This window comes from Cherax quadricarinatus, chromosome 65, assembly GCF_038502225.1.
Source record: "Cherax quadricarinatus isolate ZL_2023a chromosome 65, ASM3850222v1, whole genome shotgun sequence".
NCBI lineage: Eukaryota > Metazoa > Arthropoda > Malacostraca > Decapoda > Parastacidae > Cherax > Cherax quadricarinatus.
Window position 1 is genome coordinate 19,544,586 of NC_091356.1, and position 22,631 is coordinate 19,567,216.

A 22,631-nucleotide genomic window follows, 5' to 3' on the forward strand; every position below is an offset into this window, starting at 1 on the left:
TGGCCAGTTGTGGTATGTTATAAGTAGATAGGTTATGAGTGATCCAGCTACATCAAGTGACCACCGGAGAACAGCTGGTAAGTGGTGGGATTATGTATAAATGCTTTTCCTTGATGGATGTATCCAGGTGTATCTTACCCCCCCCTCATTCAGCTAAACTAATATAATCTATACAGTCCACAATTAAATTGTAGCACCGTACTTGTGGGTGCTATCCAATCTATACTGGTCTCGGATAGATATGGATAAGATTGTGAGGCCGAAGGAATCACTTGCCGCGACCAGGGGTGGTTAAGTTTTCTCACATGTCTACACGGGGTGACTACGGTAAACATACAGTTAAGCACCCTAGGAAATTTTCCATATCTGCCCGCTGGTCCTTCCTGAACCGGATGCAATCAGTGAAAAAATTAATTGAATTAATTACTTAATAATTAAGTGACTGATTGAAGGAAGTGGGTATAGGGTACACAAGTTTAATCGATCGTGTGGTGGATGATAATTAGCCCAATAAATTGCTAGCACATGGGTGGCTAGGATTTATACAAGAGTAAAGTGCAAGAATTACTCTTATAAAGCGTCTACTTAAGTAGTATAATGGGTGATTATTAATTCCCTAACCATGGCTGGGTCTGAGGAAGTTAGTGCGACTGGCAAGTCCATGGATGCCAAAGCAAAGAAAGCGTCACTACAAGCTCGGAAGGGTCATGTTACTAAATCATACAAGAAGTGTATGGAGTTAATGAAACAAGAAACGGTAAACCCTGATGAATTAAAGCTACACCTAGAAGCCTTAGGAAATAGGCATGAGTCATATAGATTGTGGTTTAAAGACTATGAAAAAGAGCTGCTAGAGAACTGTGCAGATGATGCTGAAAGGGAGCGACTGCTAGATCAACATTATGAAGTGGAGGACAACATTGTGTCCTGCAAAACTAAGGCTTTGGAGAAGGTAAAGGGTGTAAACAATGTTGTTGGTCAACCTAGTAAGGAAAGTCAGAGGCATCTACCAAAACTCCCAGAATTATGTATGCCTGTGTTTAATCCGGGAGAACACTGGGAGGAGTTTTGGTCTATCTTCAAAGCAGTCGTACATGATAGGAGTGATCTTGCAAGTGTTACCAAATTATGCTATTTAAAGGGACAGGTAAGGGGAGATGCGCATGTTCTCATACAAGCATTCCCAAATGTAGATGACTCCTATAGTGAGGCAGTTGACTTGTTGGAGGTCACTTACGGCAACTTGGAGCAAAGTAGGCTGGACCTAGTAGCTAATTTGGCTAATTTGAAGACTCCAGATCACAACCGCAACAGTTTACAGCAATTTAGGATCAAACTAGAAAGCACTCTTAAGACCTTGAGTAATAAATATGATCTGGAGGGAGCAGAGTGGTTGTTGAGTGCCTTGATTCAGAATAAATTGAACCACAAGACCATAGAGTGGTTATCTAACAGATATCACAAGGGTTACTTCAGGTTGGAAGAAATGAGAGTGGGACTGCAAGAGCTAATTGTCCAACTGCAGACCAGCCAACCCATTATCTCTAGGAATACCACGTCTACAGACCCCAGTGCACCTGCCAAGTTCCACAAAGGGAAACCTTATCCTAATATCAATAATCCTAAGCCACCTACTACACGGGGTTACGTAGGCACGTATCAAGTGACAGGTGCCAGTTATAGTGGTTCTCCACCTCCAAGCAAGAGGAGGAAGTACCACAATAAGGGTAGCCCAGTTGATAAGAGGTCAGGCAAGGAAAGGAGAGATTGTATCTTCTGCAACGGTACTCATTTTTCTAAGAACTGTAATGCCTATAATTCATGGGATGTTAAAGTGGAAAGATTGGAAGAGCTTGCTAGATGTATCAGGTGTCTAGGAAATCATAATGTAAGGGATTGCCGTGCTAACTTGCACTATTGTTATCAGTGTAACAAGGGAAGACACCACATAGCTATGTGTAAGGGCAGATCTAATCGTAATGATGGTAACAATAGTACTGATAGTGATAATAACCCAGACACAACAGTAGCCCACGTAAAGATTGCAGCTAACGTCGGTAATGATGGCCTAGCTGAGGTAGCTTTGCCTGTGTTGGATGTGGTGATTAATGATAAACGGCGTAAATCCAAAACTGTAACAGCATTACTGGATCAGGGATCACAACGTACCTTCATAAAACGTAACTGCCTTAATGGGATGAAGGTACAAATGGGAGATCCTGCTATACTCAAGCTATCTGGCTTTCTCTCGAATAAGAAGGCCCAGTCATACGACACTGTTTATGTAACTGTCCGGCTGGGCAATGAGAGAAAACGTATTAATGCCGTAATTGTGGATGGGCTCCCAGAGAAAATATCTACAATAGGGCTTGGTAACGCTACTGAAAGGCTTTCGAGCAAGGTAGATTTGGCACCTTCGGGTATAAATAATGATTCGGTGGGGCCAATAGATATTTTGATAGGTAGTGACCATTATGCCACCTTTGTAAAGGGTATGACAAAGAAATGCGGAGTCACCCTTCTAAGGACCGCCGGAGGTCACGTGATGTATGGCAGGCTTCCTCGTACCGATAATGAATGACTGGAGGAATCCATAAATACAGTTACGGTGTGTCTTACTCATGAAGTATCACCCCAGTATAAATATACTTCAATAGAGGATGAAGTTGAACCTGTGTATAAATTATGGGAATTGGACAGCATAGGGATCAATGTAAATGAAGAAAGTCCAGATGATTCCTTTACTCAAGAACAATACCAGAAGGATGTTAAATTTGAATCTGGACAATACTGGGTGAGACTTCCGTGGAAGCTGAACCATCCAGACCTACCAACTAATTACCGGATGGTGTATGGACAATTAAAGGCCCAGCTCCACGAATTGAGCAAGACACCAGAACTGTTGACTGCTTACGATGATATAATTAATGAGCAGTTAAATAATAAATTCATAGAGGAGGTACCTCCCGAGCAAACCCAGATTTATGGTCACTATTTGCCACACCACGGAGTGAAGAAGGATTCTAAGACCACTCCTCTGAGGATTGTGTTTAATTGTAGTGCCAGGAGTAATAAAAATGTACCTAGTTTGAATGACTGTTTGATGACAGGTCCGTCGTTGACGGAAAAACTGGGAGACATACTACTAAACTTCAGGGTTAAGAATTATGCCTTTACGGCAGACATAAGTAAAGCTTTCCTGAGAGTGGGTCTGCAGGAGGCTGACCGGGATTGCACTAGGTTCTTATGGCCCGAGAATCCTAGTGACCCACTTAGTCCCCTGAAGACTTTTCGCTTCAGGAGTGTATTGTTTGGTGCTACCTCCAGTCCGTTCCTACTCCAGGCAACGATAAATGCACACCTTAAGCGTACGGGTGGTCCACTGAGTGGAGTAATGGGTAAACAATTTTATGTGGACAATTTCCTGGGGGTGACGTCTACTGAAGAGGAACTAATGAGCATATACGCAGGGGCTAATGAAATAATGCAAGGTGCAAATATGCCCCTGAGGGAATGGAACAGTAATTCGTCCAGCTTAAGAGCTCAAATAAATAAAGACAACCCTGGAGTTGAAGTGTCCAAATATAGTAATATGCTGGGACTGACTTGGGACACAGAGGGAGACTTGTTATCGTTAAAGTCTAATGACTACAGCATGCCCAATAAATTAACCAAGAGAGTCTTGCTTGCAGAAGTTTCAAAATGCTTCGATCCACTAGGCTTAGTGTCCCCATTTACCATAAGAGGAAAATTGTTGATACAAGAAGCATGGAAGCTTAAGTGTGCTTGGGATGAAACCCTACCTGAGGAATTTGTTGAAAGGTGGGAAGAACTAATAGGGGAATATGTAAAATTACCAATGTTGAAGTTCCCCCGTAATGTGGCCAGTCAAGAGGGAGAAAATGTACTCCACATTTTTTGCGATGCTTCGAAATTAGCATATGGAGCAGTCGCTTACCTTCAATGTAATAGTGCCATTTCTCTTGTTATGTCTAAGGCTAAGGTGGCTCCAATCAAATCACGCACCTTACCTCAGTTGGAATTAACGGCCATTTATGTAGGTGTCAAATTAGCCAATTATATAAGAAATAAATTGCGAGAGATAAATATCAGCGACACCGTAATTTGGTCTGATAACGAGGTATCCTTACAATGGATTCGTAATGGTAACAGTAAGATTGTGTATGTACAAAACAGAGTCGCTGAAATCCATCAAATGCAGGAGAAACACAACAGTTTGGGTCAGCATATGTTAACCTTTAATCACATTCCTGGTGACGAGAACCCAGCTGACTTCTTGTCTCGAGGCTTGACTTATGGAAAATTTGTGAGTGCTTTATCGTGGTTTAAAGGGCCAAGTTGGCTGGTGGACAAAATTAACTGGCTGGTGCAAAAGGCACATATTGCTCCTGTCGAAATTACGGTGAGCACCGCTCCGGTCAGTAGTCCCTCCTTAGCCATTGATATGAACAGGTATTCTTCCTTACCTAAGCTGATTAGTGTGACCAGGTTAGTGTTTAAATTTATAAGTAAGATGAATATCTCACATAATTTTCCCCATCCCCTGAAATACTGGCTACAGAGGGTACAAGAAGAAACCTACAGGGATGAGATTAAATTCATGATGGACGGAAAAATTGTGAAAGGCTCAATAATAGAAAAGCTGGGGCTGTATTTAGAGGATGATGTAATTAGGTGCAGAGGCAGGTTACAGAATGCTGAATTGGGGGAATATGCTAAGCACCCTATCTTGCTGCCCAAGACTCATCACCTGACAACCTTGATTGTCTTTAATGCCCATAATAACGCGATGCACTGTGGGGTACAGGATACCTTAAACTGTATTCGGGAAACCTTCTGGATTCCACAAGGACGGCAAAGTGTAAAGGGGGTTATCAAGTCGTGTGTAATATGTCGCCGGGTGGATGCCAGAACCTACATGTACCCAGGTCCTCCACCATTGCCCAAGGAACGCGTGCAGTTGGTAAAACCATTTGATGTGACCGGAGTGGACTATAGTGGGCCAATCATTTTGACAGGTACTTCAGATGGTGTCCCCTTGAAGGTGTATGTATGTCTATTTACTTGTACAGCTACTAGGGCTGTTCATCTAGAAGTGGCTCAGGACTTGTCTGCAGAACAGTTCATACAGCTGTTCCGGAAATTTGCAGCTAGACGATCCTGTCCAAGATTGATGATCTCAGATAATGCCACCAATTTTGTAGCGGGTGCTCAACACATGATGAAATTAAATAAGAGTGATGATGTACAGTCTTTGTTGACCCAGCGAGGGTGTGTCTGGAAATTTATTACTCCCAGAGCCCCAGAGCCCCCTGGCAGGGAGGACTGTACGAAAGAATGATAGGTACAGTGAAAAGATGTCTTCGTAAGGTGCTACACAGGAAGAGAATTGATTTGGAGGAGTTCCGGGCAGTGTTGGTGGAGGCAGAAAATCGAGTGAACAATCGCCCTCTGTCATACATGAGCGACACTCCTGACGCGGAGATACTGACTCCCTCTCACCTAATATGTGGACAAAGGTTAGAAGCTGCGCCTATCTATAGAGATAATCCCGATGGAAGTGATGAGGATTATAATAACGTGACTGTGTTGAGTGACAAGTTCAAAATGTTAAATAAGGTAATTATTCATTGGTCTGATGTGTGGCGTAAAGAATATCTTCTTACACTACGTGAACACTTTTATGGTGCGCCAGAGGCAGTAAACCGACAGAACATTCAACCAGGTGACATTGTGTTAATTGATACTGAACAACATCGAACACTGTGGCCTCTGGGCAAGGTAGTTACATTATACCCAGATGCACAAGGTGTTGTCAGAAACGTCAAAGTGTTGTGTCGTGGTCAAGAAAGTTTGCGTACCATTAATAAATTAATTCCCTTGGAATTAAATGGTGTTCAATCCAGTGCAGATGGAAACCTAAGGGACAGTGACACGAGTGATATTGAAGACACTGACCGGGTAATGCAAGAAGAAACCGTAGTAAGACCCACTAGGAAAACAGCAGCGCAATCTAGAGAGGGCTGGAACCGTCTCCTGGAGGAAGACGCAATTTAAGTCGTCTAACAACGACTTCCGCCCGGCCGCAGTGTGGAAAATTTTTAATTTTCCGAAACTATAGCGCCTAATAGGTGTTTTATGTGCTGATAGGAGTCAAAATGTATTTGAAAATGGAGTAGAACCAAGAGTTCCCTTGGCGCATGCGCGGATGTGCGGGGGAGGGGGAGGCGGATTGTTTTGAATGGTGGTGAGGAAGCAGGAAAAACATGGAACCACGAAATTGACATTCACGGTGGCCTAAGGATTAATATAGGCCTCATTTCATAATAAGAAGTGTCGTAACTGTTCCTGGTGGAGAGTGAGGGAACGTGATTTACGGGACTACGGTAATAGAGTGGTAAAAGTGTGATAAGAGTAGGACCGGGTGACTGACGCGTCACAATGGACTGTGTCCTGGGGAAAATTACCCTTGGTTTAATCATCACTCATCGGTCTCAGATCTTAATGGAGTGACCTCTAGTTTGTATAATAGTTATGAGACGTTAAATCGTCTTGTGAATAGTAATGTAATCAGTGATAATAACATTGAGTTAAGAGAAAGCGGGATGTGAAATAGAGCGCCCTGCTCCGAGTGAACGCGTGACTCTCGTAACGGGGATAGTGGAGATTTATAGAATCACGACTTCTAACCGGGACGATCCGACGGATACCTCGTCCTGCCGGAATGAGAACCGTGTCGGTGTAGCAGGACATCGAAACTGAGGTAGTGAATGGAAGAAATAAGGAGTATCAATCACCCACAGTTAAGTAACCCTTCTAGTTATAGCAACCTTAGGCTGGCCAGTTGTGGTATGTTATAAGTAGATAGGTTATGAGTGATCCAGCTACATCAAGTGACCACCGGAGAACAGCTGGTAAGTGGTGGGATTATGTATAAATGCTTTTCCTTGATGGATGTATCCAGGTGTATCTTACCCCCCCCCTCATTCAGCTAAACTAATATAATCTATACAGTCCACAATTAAATTGTAGCACCGTACTTGTGGGTGCTATCCAATCTATACTGGTCTCGGATAGATATGGATAAGATTGTGAGGCCGAAGGAATCACTTGCCGCGACCAGGGGTGGTTAAGTTTTCTCACATGTCTACACGGGGTGACTACGGTAAACATACAGTTAAGCACCCTAGGAAATTTTCCATACGTATCAAGAAAGTCACTAGACTCAAGATTTCGTGTCATATTGTTCCAATCAATTTGCTTAAAGTTAAAATCTCCCATTATCACAACATTTTCATATCTAGATGCCTTATAAATTTCGTCCCATAACAGCTTACTGCCCTCCGTATCAAGGTTTGGGGGCCTATAAATCACACCCAAAATTAATTTGTCACGTCCCTCGAGAAACTGTAGCCAAACAGATACTGTGTTCGATGTTTCTAATCTTATATCATGTCTAAGACAACAATTTAAATTTCCTCTGACATACATCTCCATACCACCACCCTTCCTGTTGACCCTATCAGTGTGGAATAGTTTATAACCCTGTATGTTTCATTCAGAAGGCATTTCTCTATCTTTCAGGTTGAACCAGGTCTCTGTTATACCAATAATATCTATATTACCTACACTTGCAAGTAATCTTACCTCATCTATCTTATTTCTTAGACTCCTACTATTTGTATAGTAAACCTTAAGGGAGCTAGTCACTCGTTGCCCTCTACTATCCCTCTTTGTTTGTTGATCAATTGATTTGCCAATACTAGCAACTTATTATTGGTGGTGCTATTGGGGGAAAAGGTTGTGGTGGTGCTTGATCAGATGTTGGTGTTGGGGGAAGTGGTGGTACTCCAAGTGGTGGTGGTGGTGCTATTGGTGGAAAGGGTTGTGGTAGTGCTTGATGAGATGTTGGTGCTGGGGGTAGTGGTGGTGGTGCTATTGGGGGAAAGGGTTGTGGTGGTGCTTGATCAGATGCTGGTGCTGGGGATAGTGGTGGTGCTGTAGTTATGGTGGTGGTTGATGGGTAAAGATGTTGGGCTGCGGTTACACTTGGGGTGATGATGGTGTTGGAGTTGTGGCGTCTTTAGTCGGACCGAAACGTTGTCATAATTTTCTTTCTCCTATGTGTAGGTTATTTGTGTAGTGTATTGTGTTGTGGTGGTATTTGTTGTGGTGATATTGTTAGACGTTTAGGTGGTGCATATGACGTTGGTGTTTGAGTCACGGTGGTGCTTGAGGTGGTTAGAGTGGTGGAGGTGTGGTGGTGGTATTGCTGAGGTTTTTGATGGTACTTGTGGTGATGGTGTTTGGAATGTGGCAGTGTCTGATGCAGTGATGGTGATGGGGTTGCATTAGCGTTTGAGGTGGTGTTAAGGTTGTAGTGTTGCTTGAGGCATGACAGTGTTGAGGGCTGTGGTTGTGCATGAGGTGGTGAGAGCGTAGACGGTTGTATTGGTACTTGCTACCACTAGAAGTATATGGATTTTTCACTAAACTTCTCACAATCCTTTCAAGTTCACAGGATTTCCCAGAGCTCAACAACAGACCATTTCACATAAAAATTCTGGGGTTCCATTTAGAACAACACGCACGACGTCCTCTAAACCTGGTTGCACTCACTGACTTGGCTACAGATATTTTGTGCCCTTTAAAATCATAGCTTAAGATTTTTTCAACAAGATTCCTAAAATAACAATTTAAAAATAAATACAATTTCCCATAACAATTAAAATTAGCATCTGGATAATTATCAGCTCTGTAAAAACAGTTGACCATCGATTATGAGGGTAGTTACGATCTTGAAAATAGCATCCAAGACAAAATAACCTGAAATAAACTGAAGAACATTAGGGAAAAATAGGGTTACGTTCCCTTGACCATTCAAAAATGGCAATCAATCTTATTTTATGATTCCAAATTGTAAAAATAAAATATAATTTAATTTGGTTGTCGTGATGTATTATGTTAAATGCTTTCGTTAAGGCTACAAATGTTACAGAGATATGTATTATGTTAAATGCTTTTGTTAAGGCTACAAATGTTACAGAGATAATATATCTTATCTTAAACTGTGGTTACCAGAGCTTGTCATTGATTCCGAACAGAGTGGAGAGAGATATTATGGCCCTACTGGACTGAGGTGGGAGGTTGTGGATTGTCTGTTGAGGTAGATGGTTGAGGCTCTGACACTAAATTCGATGGCTGTACTGGAGTCGTGAGAAATTCTCTAATGTGTCGTTCCATACACAGCGGGCAGCAAGGCTTCATCAGCTACTATTGACACAAAAAGAATATATGGGAAAAATAAGATTACATTCATTATAACCCCCCTAAAAAGCAAAATATAAAATATTTAGTACATATTAGTTATTTAATTCATTACAATGAAAGGAATAAAATAAAATTATAATTTTCTCTGCATCTTTATCAATGACAATGACAATCTAGGAAAATCCCTGAAGGGGCGAGTGGGGACCAGCGGAGGACAGCACTAGAGAGGCGTGTCTTCAGTTGTAGAGAAAAGACCAAGAGTATTTGTGGGAGATATGTAGAGTTTAGGATCAGATAGCACTAGCAAGCAGTTTAGGTCTCTTAGCTAGGCAGAACAGAAGGTAGGGTTACAGGAAAGCGCAGCATACAACGATGTTGATTGTAGTGATTTAAGGTGGGTTACCAGTTGAAAATTTGCAGCAGTTTTCAAAAGTCTTATATAAAAAATGGCATAGATGATTGAAAAATGTTCAAATCGACGGTCTCCTGTATATGTAGACATGAGCTAAATTCAATTAAGATTAGAATATCAGTAACGTTCATTTAAATCCTAATTATTACCCTAACAATATATTTTGTCTAACATATTTTTACCATTTCATTACTTTTTGTGTCCGTAGATGCTGTCCTTTCTCATTACATTGTCAAATACTCCAAACCAGTTCACTCTTGGCTTGGCCCAATATTTATCTCCTCCTTTCATTTTCCTAATTTTCTTTGCTTTTCCTTTCTTCTTCCTAGGTAAGTTTTATCATACGAGTTTCCTTCTGTGATTTTGGTTCCACCCTCGTGGGCCATTAGTTCTCCTGCAGTGCTCCCATTTATTTGTTTTTTCTTGTCCTTAGATTACTTCCACTTCTAATACTCCTACAACTACTACTGTAACTACTACTATTACTACTACTAAAAGTAGTAGTAGTAGTAATATTGCTTCGCTTACACTCAACTCTCTAAATCTAATGTCACTACCACTGCTCTCTTCTCATTACCGCTTCTGCCACTACTGCACTACTGACTACTACTACTATTATTACTAATACCTTTACCAGTACTTCTAATTTTATCCTACTATCTCCTTTGTTCTCCCATTCCCGTCTGCATCTCGTATACATACATGTGCTTGTTATTTGTGTGCCTAGTAAGAATGTCCAAGGAAGTCAGCAAGCAGTGAAACTGAACAAGTATCATCATACCTATAAAGTTTCAATACTTGTTTTTCCACCTCCTTATTTTCTGTGTGTATGGTGTCCATATCCTGCCGGTTATGGACGTCATACAGACCTGTTTGGTATTTTCCCTGTTTCCCCTGAGTAAACTTCCTTAAAACGCTCCTTTGGTCCTTGTTGCTTCTTGTGACTCTACTTCTTGTTTCAGTTTCATTACTTGATCTTTCACTGTCGCTTTCTTCTGTTGTAGTTGTGAGGCATTTTTATTTCAGATTTGTCTTTTGCTGCGGTCTTTCACAAATTTTTGCGCCTACTGTACTCACAACTGTGGTGCATGTGGCTAATAATATTCTAGTTAGGGTTCGATGTAGACATAAAATCAATATATTTTATGTACAATGAAGTCAATATAATTAACATTTCATTAGAACGAAAAATTCACAATTAAAGATTACAGCAGTTCTGAATTTCTTTAAAATATGGGTAAAGTGTTTAAATATTAAGTTAATACTAATAAATATATAATGTTACTCCTCGAACCCTTATTGGAAAAACAGAAACAAAATATATATTTCAGACAACAGCTCTGTCAAAGGGTTCTTAGCAGATGCATCTCTTCCAGATCGCTTTCATATGCACTGAGGGCATTTTTTCACTGGGATTCCACTAGAACATAAGAAAGAAGGAACACTGCAACAGGCCTTGTTACAAAAAACGCTATTCTAAAAGCTTAGAGATCTCCAGTGAATACTAGAAAGGACTGCCCTTCTAGCATCCAGCCTGTTACTGGGTTTTCTTAACAAGTAGTCAGTATCCTTGTCCAATTATTCATTAGAATTCAGTATGATTCAATAGTGCTTCAGGATTACAACTGGTAGGCTACTAACTAGAGAAATTAAAGTTTAATAAATTTATTTAGTCTAGAGGTATTTTATCAAAGTAAATTAAATTAATAATAATCAAAATAATAATAATAATCACTTCTCTCGTGTATAATATTATTGTGCTTGAAGCACATATCACATTTATAATTCTTAAGTACCGTCTGGTACATTAACATTTAATAAGATATTACAAATACATACAAGTAAGTTTGTGTGTATGTGTGTAGGTGCTCTAAGTAGTTTGCTATGTCTCACAGCTCGACTAGACTTAAACAAGTGACTGACAAAGTCCTCACATAAACTAACTTCTTGACCAATTGGCAGTCAGAACAGTCTGCTTGAACAAGAAAAAGAATGCTAAGCCCAATGGCAATATAACAAGCAACTGCGACACAGAATCAGGAACAAGGAGATAATATAACGACACTAAGTAGGGACCATCTGCAGATCCTCCAGAAAAGTCACAAAACTCCCATACGACTGAATCTATGTTCAGCATAAGAAAATACCCGACTGTGACAATACACAGATACCAGTACAAATTAGGTCAGAAGCTACAGCTCAGGACCTGAGTTGCTCAGAGTGTCTAAGCGACACACAACCTCAGTACAATGTCGAAAATCACCAAGTCTATACAATGTTCTGTGAACAGAGTTCTACAGAACTAACAAAGCTACAGAGATGATCCTCCAACAAGGGCCAATAAGGGAGATTTAGGCTCTTGTCAGGGATACGTCCAACCACCAAGAGAGTCTAGACCAGACTGAATACTTCAGGCGAGGTGAGGACACCCCCCACCTCGATCACGTGATAGCTCCGTGGGTCGCTGCCCAGAAAGAAGCATGCAGGGAAACGAGCAAAGAGCGATAATTACAGTAGTTAGACAATCAAATAGTTAGACTATTCAAATAATCCTGGAGTGCTCTAATGTTCTCATTAGAATGAACTGGACGGCCTATTTTGGTGTCATCAGCAAATTTGCTTTTGTCACTATTTATTCCCTCATCTATGTCGTTTATGTAAATTGTGAACAACAACGGGCCCAACACTAACCCCTGAGGAACACCGCTTGTGACGTGTCCCCATTCTGATTATTCCCCATTTATGCAAACTCTCTGCTGTCTATTTGTCAGCCATGCCTAAACCCAGGAAAAAATTTCTCCTCCTATTCCGTGTGCCTTAAGTTTCCTCAATAACCTCTGGTGTGGAACTCTATCGAAAGCCTTACTGAAGTCCATATACACAATATCATATTCATTATCATTATCTACCTCCTCAAACACCTTAGTGAAAAAAGTTAGTAAATTTGTAAGACAGGAACGCCCCTTTGTAAAATCGTGTTGAGAATCATTAATCAATCTGTGCCTGTCAAGATGGCTACGAATTGCTTCGGCAATTATTGATTCCATAAATTTTCCCACTAGGGAGGTAAGGCTTATTGGTCTATAGTTCGAAGATAAGGACCTGTCACCTGCCTTGTAAATAGCTATTACATTTGCCATTTTCCACTTATCAGGCACTATGCCAGTTTGTAGTGATATGTTAAAATGATTAGCCAAAGGTATGCTAAGTTCCTCTTTACATTCATTAAACACCCTTACGAACACCTCATCAAGGCCAGGGGATTTGTTAGGTTTTAGTTTCTCTATTTGTCTGAGGACCATGTCACTAGTTGCCGCAATCGTGCATAGTTTATTATCATCCTGTTCTACATAATCTATTATTTCAGGAATATCGCTAATATTTTCCTGGGTGAAAACTGAGAGGAAGTAGGTATTTAGAATTTCACACATATTCTTATCACTGTCAGTGATCTGACCAGAGTTACTCTTAAGTGGGCCAATCTTGTCTCTAATCTTTCTTCTGTATACCTGAAAGAACTCTTTTGGGTTAGTCTTTGAATCCCTTGCGACCTTAGCCTCATAATCCCATTTTACTTTTCTTATTCCTTTCTTTATTTCTCTCTTTAATTGAATATATTGATTTCTTAACTGCCCATCCCCTCTTTTGATACGCCTATATATGCCTCTCTTTTGACCAATTAGATGTTTTAATCTATTGTTCATCCATTTGGGATCATTTTTGTTAGATCTCATTTCCCTACTCGGAACAAAATTTGTCTGGGCAGCTAGAACTATGCTCTGAAAAACGTCATTTTGGCAACCAACACCACCTACCTGACCCATAGTCAGGACATCCCAATTTAGTCCACCCAGGTAATTTTTCAGTCCCATGAAGTCGGTCAAGCGAAAATCTGGGACAGAGATTTGATTGCAGTTATCTGGGTAATTCCATGATATATTGAAACTAAGTGATTTGTGATCACTTTCCCCAAGCTCATCATTAACCTCAAGATTATTAATTAGTGAATCTTTGTTGGCAAGAACCAAGTCAAGCAGATTGTTTCCTCTAGTTGGTTCTGTCACAACCTGTTCTAAAAAGCAATCCTGAACCGTATCAAGAAAGTCACTAGCCTCAAGATTTCCTGTCATATTGTTCCAATCAATTTGTTTAAAGTTAAAATCTCCCATAATCACAACATTTTCATATCTAGATGCCTTATGAATTTCGTCCCATAACAGCTTACTGCCCTCCCTATCAAGGTTTCGGGGCCTATAAATCACACCCAAAATTAATTTGTCACGTCCCTCGAGAAACTGTAGCCAAACAGATACTGTGTTCGATGTTTCTAATCTTATATCATGTCTAAGACAACAATTTAAATTTCCTCTGACATACATCTCCATACCACCACCCTTCCTGTTGACCCTACCAGTGTGGAATAGTTTATAACCCTGTATGTTGCATTCAGAAGGCATTTCTCTATCTTTCAGGTTGAACCAGGTCTCTGTTATACCAATAATATCTATATTACCTACACTTGCAAGTAATCTTACCTCATCTATCTTATTTCTTTGACTCCTACTATTTGTATAGTAAACCTTAAGGGAGCTAGTCACTCGTTGCCCTCTACTATCCCTCTTTGTTTGTTGATCAATTGATTTGCCAATACTAGCAACTTTATTTTGAATATTGTCTTTTAAACATATCCCTGAGGTATCCCGGTAATAAGTGCTGTTTTTAGCCCTAATTCTGCAGCCTGATTGTTTCCCACAAGCACTAGGAAGATTATTTTCTCATTTTCAGCCCACACCAGTCCACACTGTAACAACAAAAAAAATATGATGACTATAAAGGCTGAGTCTAGATAAGGCGACATATTATAACTAATTTACGTTAACTATATGGAAAGTACGATGATAAAACTATGGAATATATACACTGTCAGTCACCATTCTCACTCATGCAAAAACATTCTTTGCTCAATAAAACAAAGAGACAGACCACCTTTGTAAATACTACCCAAAGGCAAATGTAAGTCGCATTTTAGTTACTTTCAACTACCGTATACTACAAACATAACACTACCTTCTCTCCAGTGACTAGAGGTTACACATTGTGTAACCTCTAGTCGTACAAACACATTAAATGTCCTGGTACGTAATAATTCTGCCATTGGAAGCATCCCTCACAAACTCATGAGAAAAAGATTTATGCTTCCCAAAATTCAAATGACATTTTCTTATTTTTACAGAATTACACATCTCTCTGGTCTCCAAACATGGCGAGATTAGGTAATTATGTTAATCATCTGTCATCGTTGGAATGGAATGAGAGATCAGCAGCTGGCCCATCGTGTGGTAAACAACAAATTAATTTTCTTGTTATTCACTAACTGCTAATTAAATTCCAGCATGGCATTAAGTACAATAGCAAACATAGCACAGTACACGCTGGTGACAGGCAACACCACTGTTAGAATTATCTGCTCGGGATGCTAAAGGTATACAAAAAAAAAACTCCTGCAGTTTGAATTTATGTATGACTTACAAAATCCTAATAACATGATTGAAAACAAATCACAGAATGGGAGGAGAGCGAACCCATTTCTCTGATCTGCGAGTTTCAGGACTCTCCTGCCATGAGTTCGAGTCTCACCTGTTCTGTGATTTTAATTAAATTATTTGTTATATTGGCAAAATTTCTTATCGGTAAGTTGTCAGTGGCTACCGACATGATAAAAATGTTTTCCAATACCTATCAGTAATCTAGAAGAAGATGGTGGATTTAACCATATCAGGAGCATCTAACTTATATTCTTCACACTATTGTAGTGCTAGTACTGTATTATTATTTCTAGTGTTAGTGCGTTAACCAACAAATTTCCAGTATGCAAGTCTTAACACATGTTCAGTATATTGAGTTATAAAAGTGTTACACATATTTTGCCTTTATTCAATAATTCAAGCAAGTGCTTTGACAAAAGTGCTGAGAATCGACCCTGGCAACCATAAAGGTACGAATACAGTTTTACACATATGCCTTGATATAAGATTTTGCACTTATGCCTTTGAAGAAAGGTGTTATTCTTTTGCTAGGGACCAGGACTGTAAGCTTTCCAGGACTTTATTCTCCCATTTAATATATTATATCATTATGTTAAATGGCTTACTATGTTGAACCCCTCTCATAAAGCATGTACTGTATCTTTCCGAACATGTAGAAATTTAAGTGAAGTTTCATGAGAATGTTTCATAAATGTAAAAGTCAAAGCTGGGGGTTAATAACAAGTTAATAACCGGTGCTCCGTGGCCTGGTGACTAAAGCTCTCACTTCACATGGCGAGTGTATGGGTTCGATTCCCAGCGAGGGTAGAAACATTGGGCGTATTTCTTTACACCGGTTGTCTATGTTGTTCACCCATCAGTAAAATGGGTACCTGGGTGTTAGTCGACTGGTGTGGGTCGCATCCTGGGACAAAAACTGACGCAATTTGCCGGAAATGCTCTACATGACAAGCGGCTTTCCATATAGTAATATATCATTGATGTCAGTTAGGTCTGTATACCTTGTACATGTATTTGAAGTTAGTAAAGTTATTACAATGAGTTCCTCCTTTCTGTGGTGCTGTAATTTTTCTTAGTGAATCAAAACATACAGTAATTGAACGTAATATATTCTTTGACGAATTCTGAGGAAGAACTGCTGCACTTCCCTCCTTACTTACACCCACCTGTAATACTATAGGTGAACTGAAGTAGTGGCTCTGCTGTGTTATAACGTTGATTACTTGTTTAATTCATGTTAATGGTCATTTAGCGCAATCTGTGATGGAGGCTTGATTTTCCTATTTGCATTCACGTTCAAATCACTTTTGGAGATATTTTCTTTTGCAAGTCTTATTCCACACAAACGTACATTTACAGCTCATTAGTTAATTAAGTCAAAAGATGAGCCACATGCGAACATTTGGTGCAAAAAAAAAAAAATGGAAAAACACTATAATTGTCTAATTATTTCATCACGGCTATCCTGTGACTCGGTACCTCGGTGTTACAGTCTTTACTTTCCATGTGATACGCGACAACTCACGTTACCAAGCAACATGCCCCACGAAAATTGTTATTACCTGCTCAAACTCAAGCTTTGCTAATTTGACTATTAAATTGTACTGACAGTTTTATTAACAAAGCTTCCAACCGAACCAAGTAGACAGCAACCACCCAGGGAAGTACCACCGTCCTGTGGTAGTAGGTTGGTAGTCAACAACCACCCAGAGAGGTACTATCGTCCTGCCAAGTGAGTGTGAAACAGAAACCTGTAACTGTTTTACATGATAGTAATATTGCTGGTATCCTTACAGTCTCTTTCATAAACACGCTGGATAACAGGTATATCTTGCTACATCTACTTACACTTAGGTTACACTACACAGGCATGCATATGCATATATATACATAAACACATCTAGATATTTCATCTTTCTTAATAGTTCTTGTTCTCCTTTATTTCCTGTATTATCTATGGAGAAGAGGAAAAGAATCTTTCCTCCGTAAGCCATGCGTGTCGTATGAGGCGACTAAAATGCCGGGAGAAATGGGCTAGTAACTCCTTCTGCAGAAAATTCTAAAAAAGAGAAGGCAAAAACTTTATAAAATTGAGATGTTTGAATCTGCGTGGATGTAGTGCGGATGATAAGAAAGAGATGATTGCTAATGTTATGAATGAAAGGAAGTTGGATGTCCTGGCCCTACGTAAAACAAAGCTGAAGTGGGTAGGAGTTCAGTGGGGAGAAATAAATGGGAATATGTCAGGAGTATCTGAGAGAGTTAGAGCTAACGAAGAGGTAGCAATAATGTTGAAGGATCGGTTATGGAAGGAGAAGAGGAAGATGTATAAATTCAAGGATTATGTGGATTAAAATAAGGGATGGATGCGAGAAGTGGGTCATAAACCGTACCACGGACGGAGATAGAACCAGCGATCAGAGAGTCTCAAAAACTCCACACCGTCGCGTTAGCCACTGTGCCAGCTAACCCAGTGGCTAACGCTATGGTCTGGAGTTTTGAGACTCTCTGATCGCGGGTTCTATACCTGTCCGTGGTATAGTTTGTTTGCAATCGTGTCATTACGATTTCGTGAGTCGGGTCATAATAAGTGTATATGCACCTGGAGAAGAGAGGAGAGAGAGAGATTTTGGGAATTGTTAAGCGAGTGTGTAGGAACTTTTGAACCAAGTGAGAGAACTGTGGTAGGGGACATAAATGCTAAAGTAGGAGAAACATTTAAAGAGGGTGTGGTACGTAAGTTTGGGGCGCCAGGTTTAAATGATAATGGGGGCCCTTTGAGTGAACTTTGTGTAGAAAAGTTTGTAAACTAAGGAGGCAGTTAGGGTAAGATATATTGCCACCTCTACGAATCAGATGGTTAGTGACTGAATTTACTCTACTAAACCTGCCCAAATTTTCTATACAGCGTTGTTGGCGAATTGCTCAATCTTTTGGCATTGATTATCAAAGAACTCGAACTGCGGCGCAACTTTGTAATCTTATTTGCAGTAAGTTAAAGACAGAAGCAGATCTGACGCACCAGATTGACGTGTCCCCAGCTTCAGGAACTATTAATAGATCTTCAATCAGGTTTCTGCAGAATGGTCTACGTATTGGTACATAAAAGACTGTTGGGAAGACTTCGAGAAGTATATATTTATAGAGCGGCCACAGATATATCAGATACTTATTATTTGTACCTACAGTGAGAGTAAAAGGTAGATGGGATACAAGGAAACTGAAAACAGCAAGTGAGAGATGAAAGTTTATAAACTAAAGGAGGCAGTTAGGGTAAGATATAAATAACTACTGGAGGACAGATGAGCTAGTGAGAACATAGACAATGGGGTTGAAGAAGTATGGGGTAGGTTTAAAATGTAGTGTTAGAGTATTCAGCAGAAGTTTGTGGTTATAGGAAAGTGGGTGCGGGAGGGAAGAAGGGCGATTGGTGGAATGATGATGTAAAAAGAGTAGTAAAAGAGAAAAAGTTAGCATATAAGATGTTTTTACAAAGTAGAGGTGATGCAAGGAGGGAAAACTATATGGAGAGAAAAGTGAGGTTAAGAGAGTGGTGAAGCGATGTAAAAAAAGAGCAAATGAGAGAGTGGGTGAGATGTTATCACCAGATTTTTTTGAAAATAAGAAAAAGTTTTGGAGTGAGATTAATAAGTTGAGGAAGCCTAGGTAACGAATGAATTTGTTAGTTAAAAATAGGAGAGGAGAGTTATTAGAAGGAGAGTTATAGATATCGGGAAGATGGAGGGAATATTTAGAGGAATTGTTAAATGTTGATAAAGATAGGGAAGCTGTGATTTCGTGTATAGGGTAAGGAGGAATAACCTCTTGCAGGAGTAAGGAATTGCAAGTTGTGAGTGTGGGGGTAAGGCAGCGGAGACTGGTAGGATAAAGATAGAAATGTTAAAAGGGTGGAGATATAGTTTTAGAGTGGTTGGTGCTTTCATTTAGTAAATGTATGGAAAAGGGTAAGGTACCTAGAGACTGGCAGAGAGCATGCATGGTTCCTTTGTATAAAGGCAAAAGGGATGAAAGATAGTGCAGAAATTATAGGGGAATAAGTCTGTTGAGTATACCTGGTAAAGTGTATGGTAGAGTTATTATTGAGTGAATTAAGAGTAAGATGGAGAATAAGATAGCAGATAAGCAAGGAGGTTTTAGGAAGGGTAGGGGGTGTATGACAGGGTGGACAGGGGGGAAATGTGGCAGATCTTGCAAATATATTTAACAGGAGGTTGGTTATTGTTGCATGCAAAGAATATGTAACCTTATTCGGAGCATGTTAAAACACTTAGGCTGCCTCACCAACCAGTGAACCAGGTCGCCAAGAGTTTGACGATTTATGAGGCCCCATTGTCAAATCAGCACGTAGATTCAGCAAATCATATTGTGGATCTGGCAGTTGTGAATGTGACATGGATACCACTCACATTCTCACTCTTGTCATTTTCATCCATTACTGGCTGAACACGGTTGTCCATTCTGTCTTTAGGCTGTGTCTTGCCTCTTGATTTACCGTGTTGTACACAGATTTCAATCTCTTGTATATAGTGTACATACTTGTAAATACCTATAATCGCACTTGAAGGAAAATACAATTCAAAGTTACTCTGCTGTGTTATTCTGCTCCTAGCTCCCCTTTTCACCCATTATAACAGGCCTTTGAGTACCTGGGTTGTAACACGGGAAGCCAATCCAAGAGCTGGAGCTGGACTTAGAGCAGGAGCTGAGCCTAAAGATGAAGCTGGAGCAGGAACATCGTATAGCTTGCTGTCTGGCATTGCGTCAGCTTTGCCAACGCTTCACGAATATTGCGTGTCAGCTTTGTATTCACTTCCCTATGGTCAGCCTTGCTATTGTGTGAATATTCTGCAGTTGGTTTTACTATTTGTGTGTCAGCTTTGCTATTGTAATTGCGTACTCACATTCATGTCAGCCTTGCTATCGTGAATCTGCAGTCATCCAGTGCATAGCGCTTGAGGGTGTTGCAAATAGCAAGTTATATTGGGGGATTATTGCCACCTTTACAAATCAGATGGTTAGTGACTAAATTTACTCTACTAAACCAGCCCAAATTTTCTATACAGCGTTGTTGGCGAATTGCTCAATCTTTTGGCATTGATTATCAAAGAACTCTAACTGCGGTGCAACTTTGTAATCGTATTTGCAGTAAGTTAAAAACAGAAGCAGATGTGACGCACCAGATTGACGTGTCCCCAGCTACAGGAACTATTAATAGATCTTCACTCAGGTTTCTGTAGAATGGTCAAGACACACCCGAGCAAAATCAGCAGCCTCGTGAAGCCACAGGTGTGTCGAGTTTGTCTCAGGGCAAGTTTGCTCTGTTGGCGCTTGAGTTAGCCAGACTCAGTCTTGAACAAACTAAAGAACAGCGAGTATTTGCTATGGAGGAGTTTGATACAAAGAAGGAGAGGAGGCAATTCAAACAGAATGTGGATGATTTCAGTTTGTAAAGGGCGATATCGCTTGTTCATCGTTTTGTTGAAGCCGAACCTGGACAATTTTTTGAGTCTTTAGAAAATCAGGTTTGAGCTTTAAGGTGGCCAGAGGCACACTGGGCAGCATTGCTGCATACAGCATTATTTAGTATAAGGCACAGGAGTTTACCTCTGTGTTAGATGATAACCAGTTTGGCAACTATCGCATGGTGAAAACCATGGTTCTGGGTGCTTATCAATGTATTACAAATAAATACGACAGCTGGGTCAATCTTATGTCGACTTTGTAAGACAGCAGATCAAAGCTTTTACCAGTGGTACATGAAAAATGAATTCGCTAACTTTGGGGAGTTGGTACAATGAATATTGGTGGATAACCTGCTGAAGTCTGTTAGACCAGAGGTCTAACAGATCACTTGTTGACCATTGCATTGGAGGCAGCTAAGTTGGCTCATGCTTTTGAAACTAACTGCTCCTTGTCCGAGCAGTCTCATCTCTCTTTACAGCCTGGCATGAGCAGAGATCATCAAAGAAGAACTCCTAATTGGAGGATGAAGTGCTAGGAAAAAGGAGAATGACGATGTCAGCCAACTAAGTTACCTGGTGAGCCACGTCACTCAACTTATTGTCAACCTGGTGAGCCACAACAGTACCCAGAGTGGCGCCAGCCACAACGTCAGCAAGGAACTAAAGACAAAAATGAGATATTATGCTTCCTTTGTAATAAATCAGGCCACATCAGGCCTAACTGCCCGAATAAACCCCAACCATTAGGGGAAATTTATAATATCCCTAGTAATATGACCCTGAAAGAAGTAGAGAATGGGATGGCCCCTTATTATAATACTTGTCAAATCTCCCTTCAGGGGGAGTTAAAGAAAACAGAAGTACAAGCATTTAGAGATACTGGGGCTTATTGTTCTCAGATACGAGAGGGAGTACTTCCCCTCTCAGAACAAACATCCCTAAAGTCATCAGTTCTTCTAGAAACTTTAGGGGGAGTAGTATTTTCTGTCCCTTTACATAAACTATATGTGCAGAGTCCATATTACACTGGATATTTGACTGTAGGTGTTTCTGACGGATTTCCTATGAAAGGTGCAGTGTTATTACTGGGTAACAACATTCATTCCAGTAAGTGTCCAGAACCTATAGTGAATTATTCTTCTCTGATGTTGGCCATAACTCGGGCAAAATCCCAAGGGATATCTGATGAGAATGCTAACCCATCCTTGGACAACTCTGATCTCGGAATAGCCAATTTGTTTTACGAGGAAAACTGGCCAGGGCCTCGTAAATTTAGTGAACAGACCCAAATCAAGCCTTCCTATTCCAGGGTTGCAGGATTGCCAGATGTCTCTGCTTCCATGTCCGAGGGACTGTCCTTTCGGGAGGAACAGCGAAAAGACCATTTATTGAATTTTGCTTTTCAGGCAGCAATGGGCAAATCGTCCTCAGATCACCCAGTCAAATATAAAATTAAAAACGAATTCTTAATCTGCACTGAGACTGGTAAGGAGGTAGAAGAAAAGCAGAAGATAGATAGATTGGTAGTTTCTAAAAAGTTTAGACCCCAAATACTACACATAGCTCATAACTCTTCGTTAGGAGGCTATTTAGGAATTACTAAAACCATGTATAGAATATTAAAAGATTTCTTCTGGCCAAGGTTTAAACAAGATGTAAAGAATCATATCCGCTGTTGTCTAGAATGTCAACAGGTAGGGAAACCTGGACACCCCATTAAACCTGCACCTCTCCGTCCCATACCCGCTGATGGAGGACCTTTTGTAGAGTTAATCATAAATTGTGTAGGTCCACTACCTAAGTCCAAGTAAGGGAATCAGTACTTGTTTACCATTATCGATAGAGTAACTAATTACCCAGAAGCAATCCCCATGTGCAGTATCAATACTAAAGCTTTAA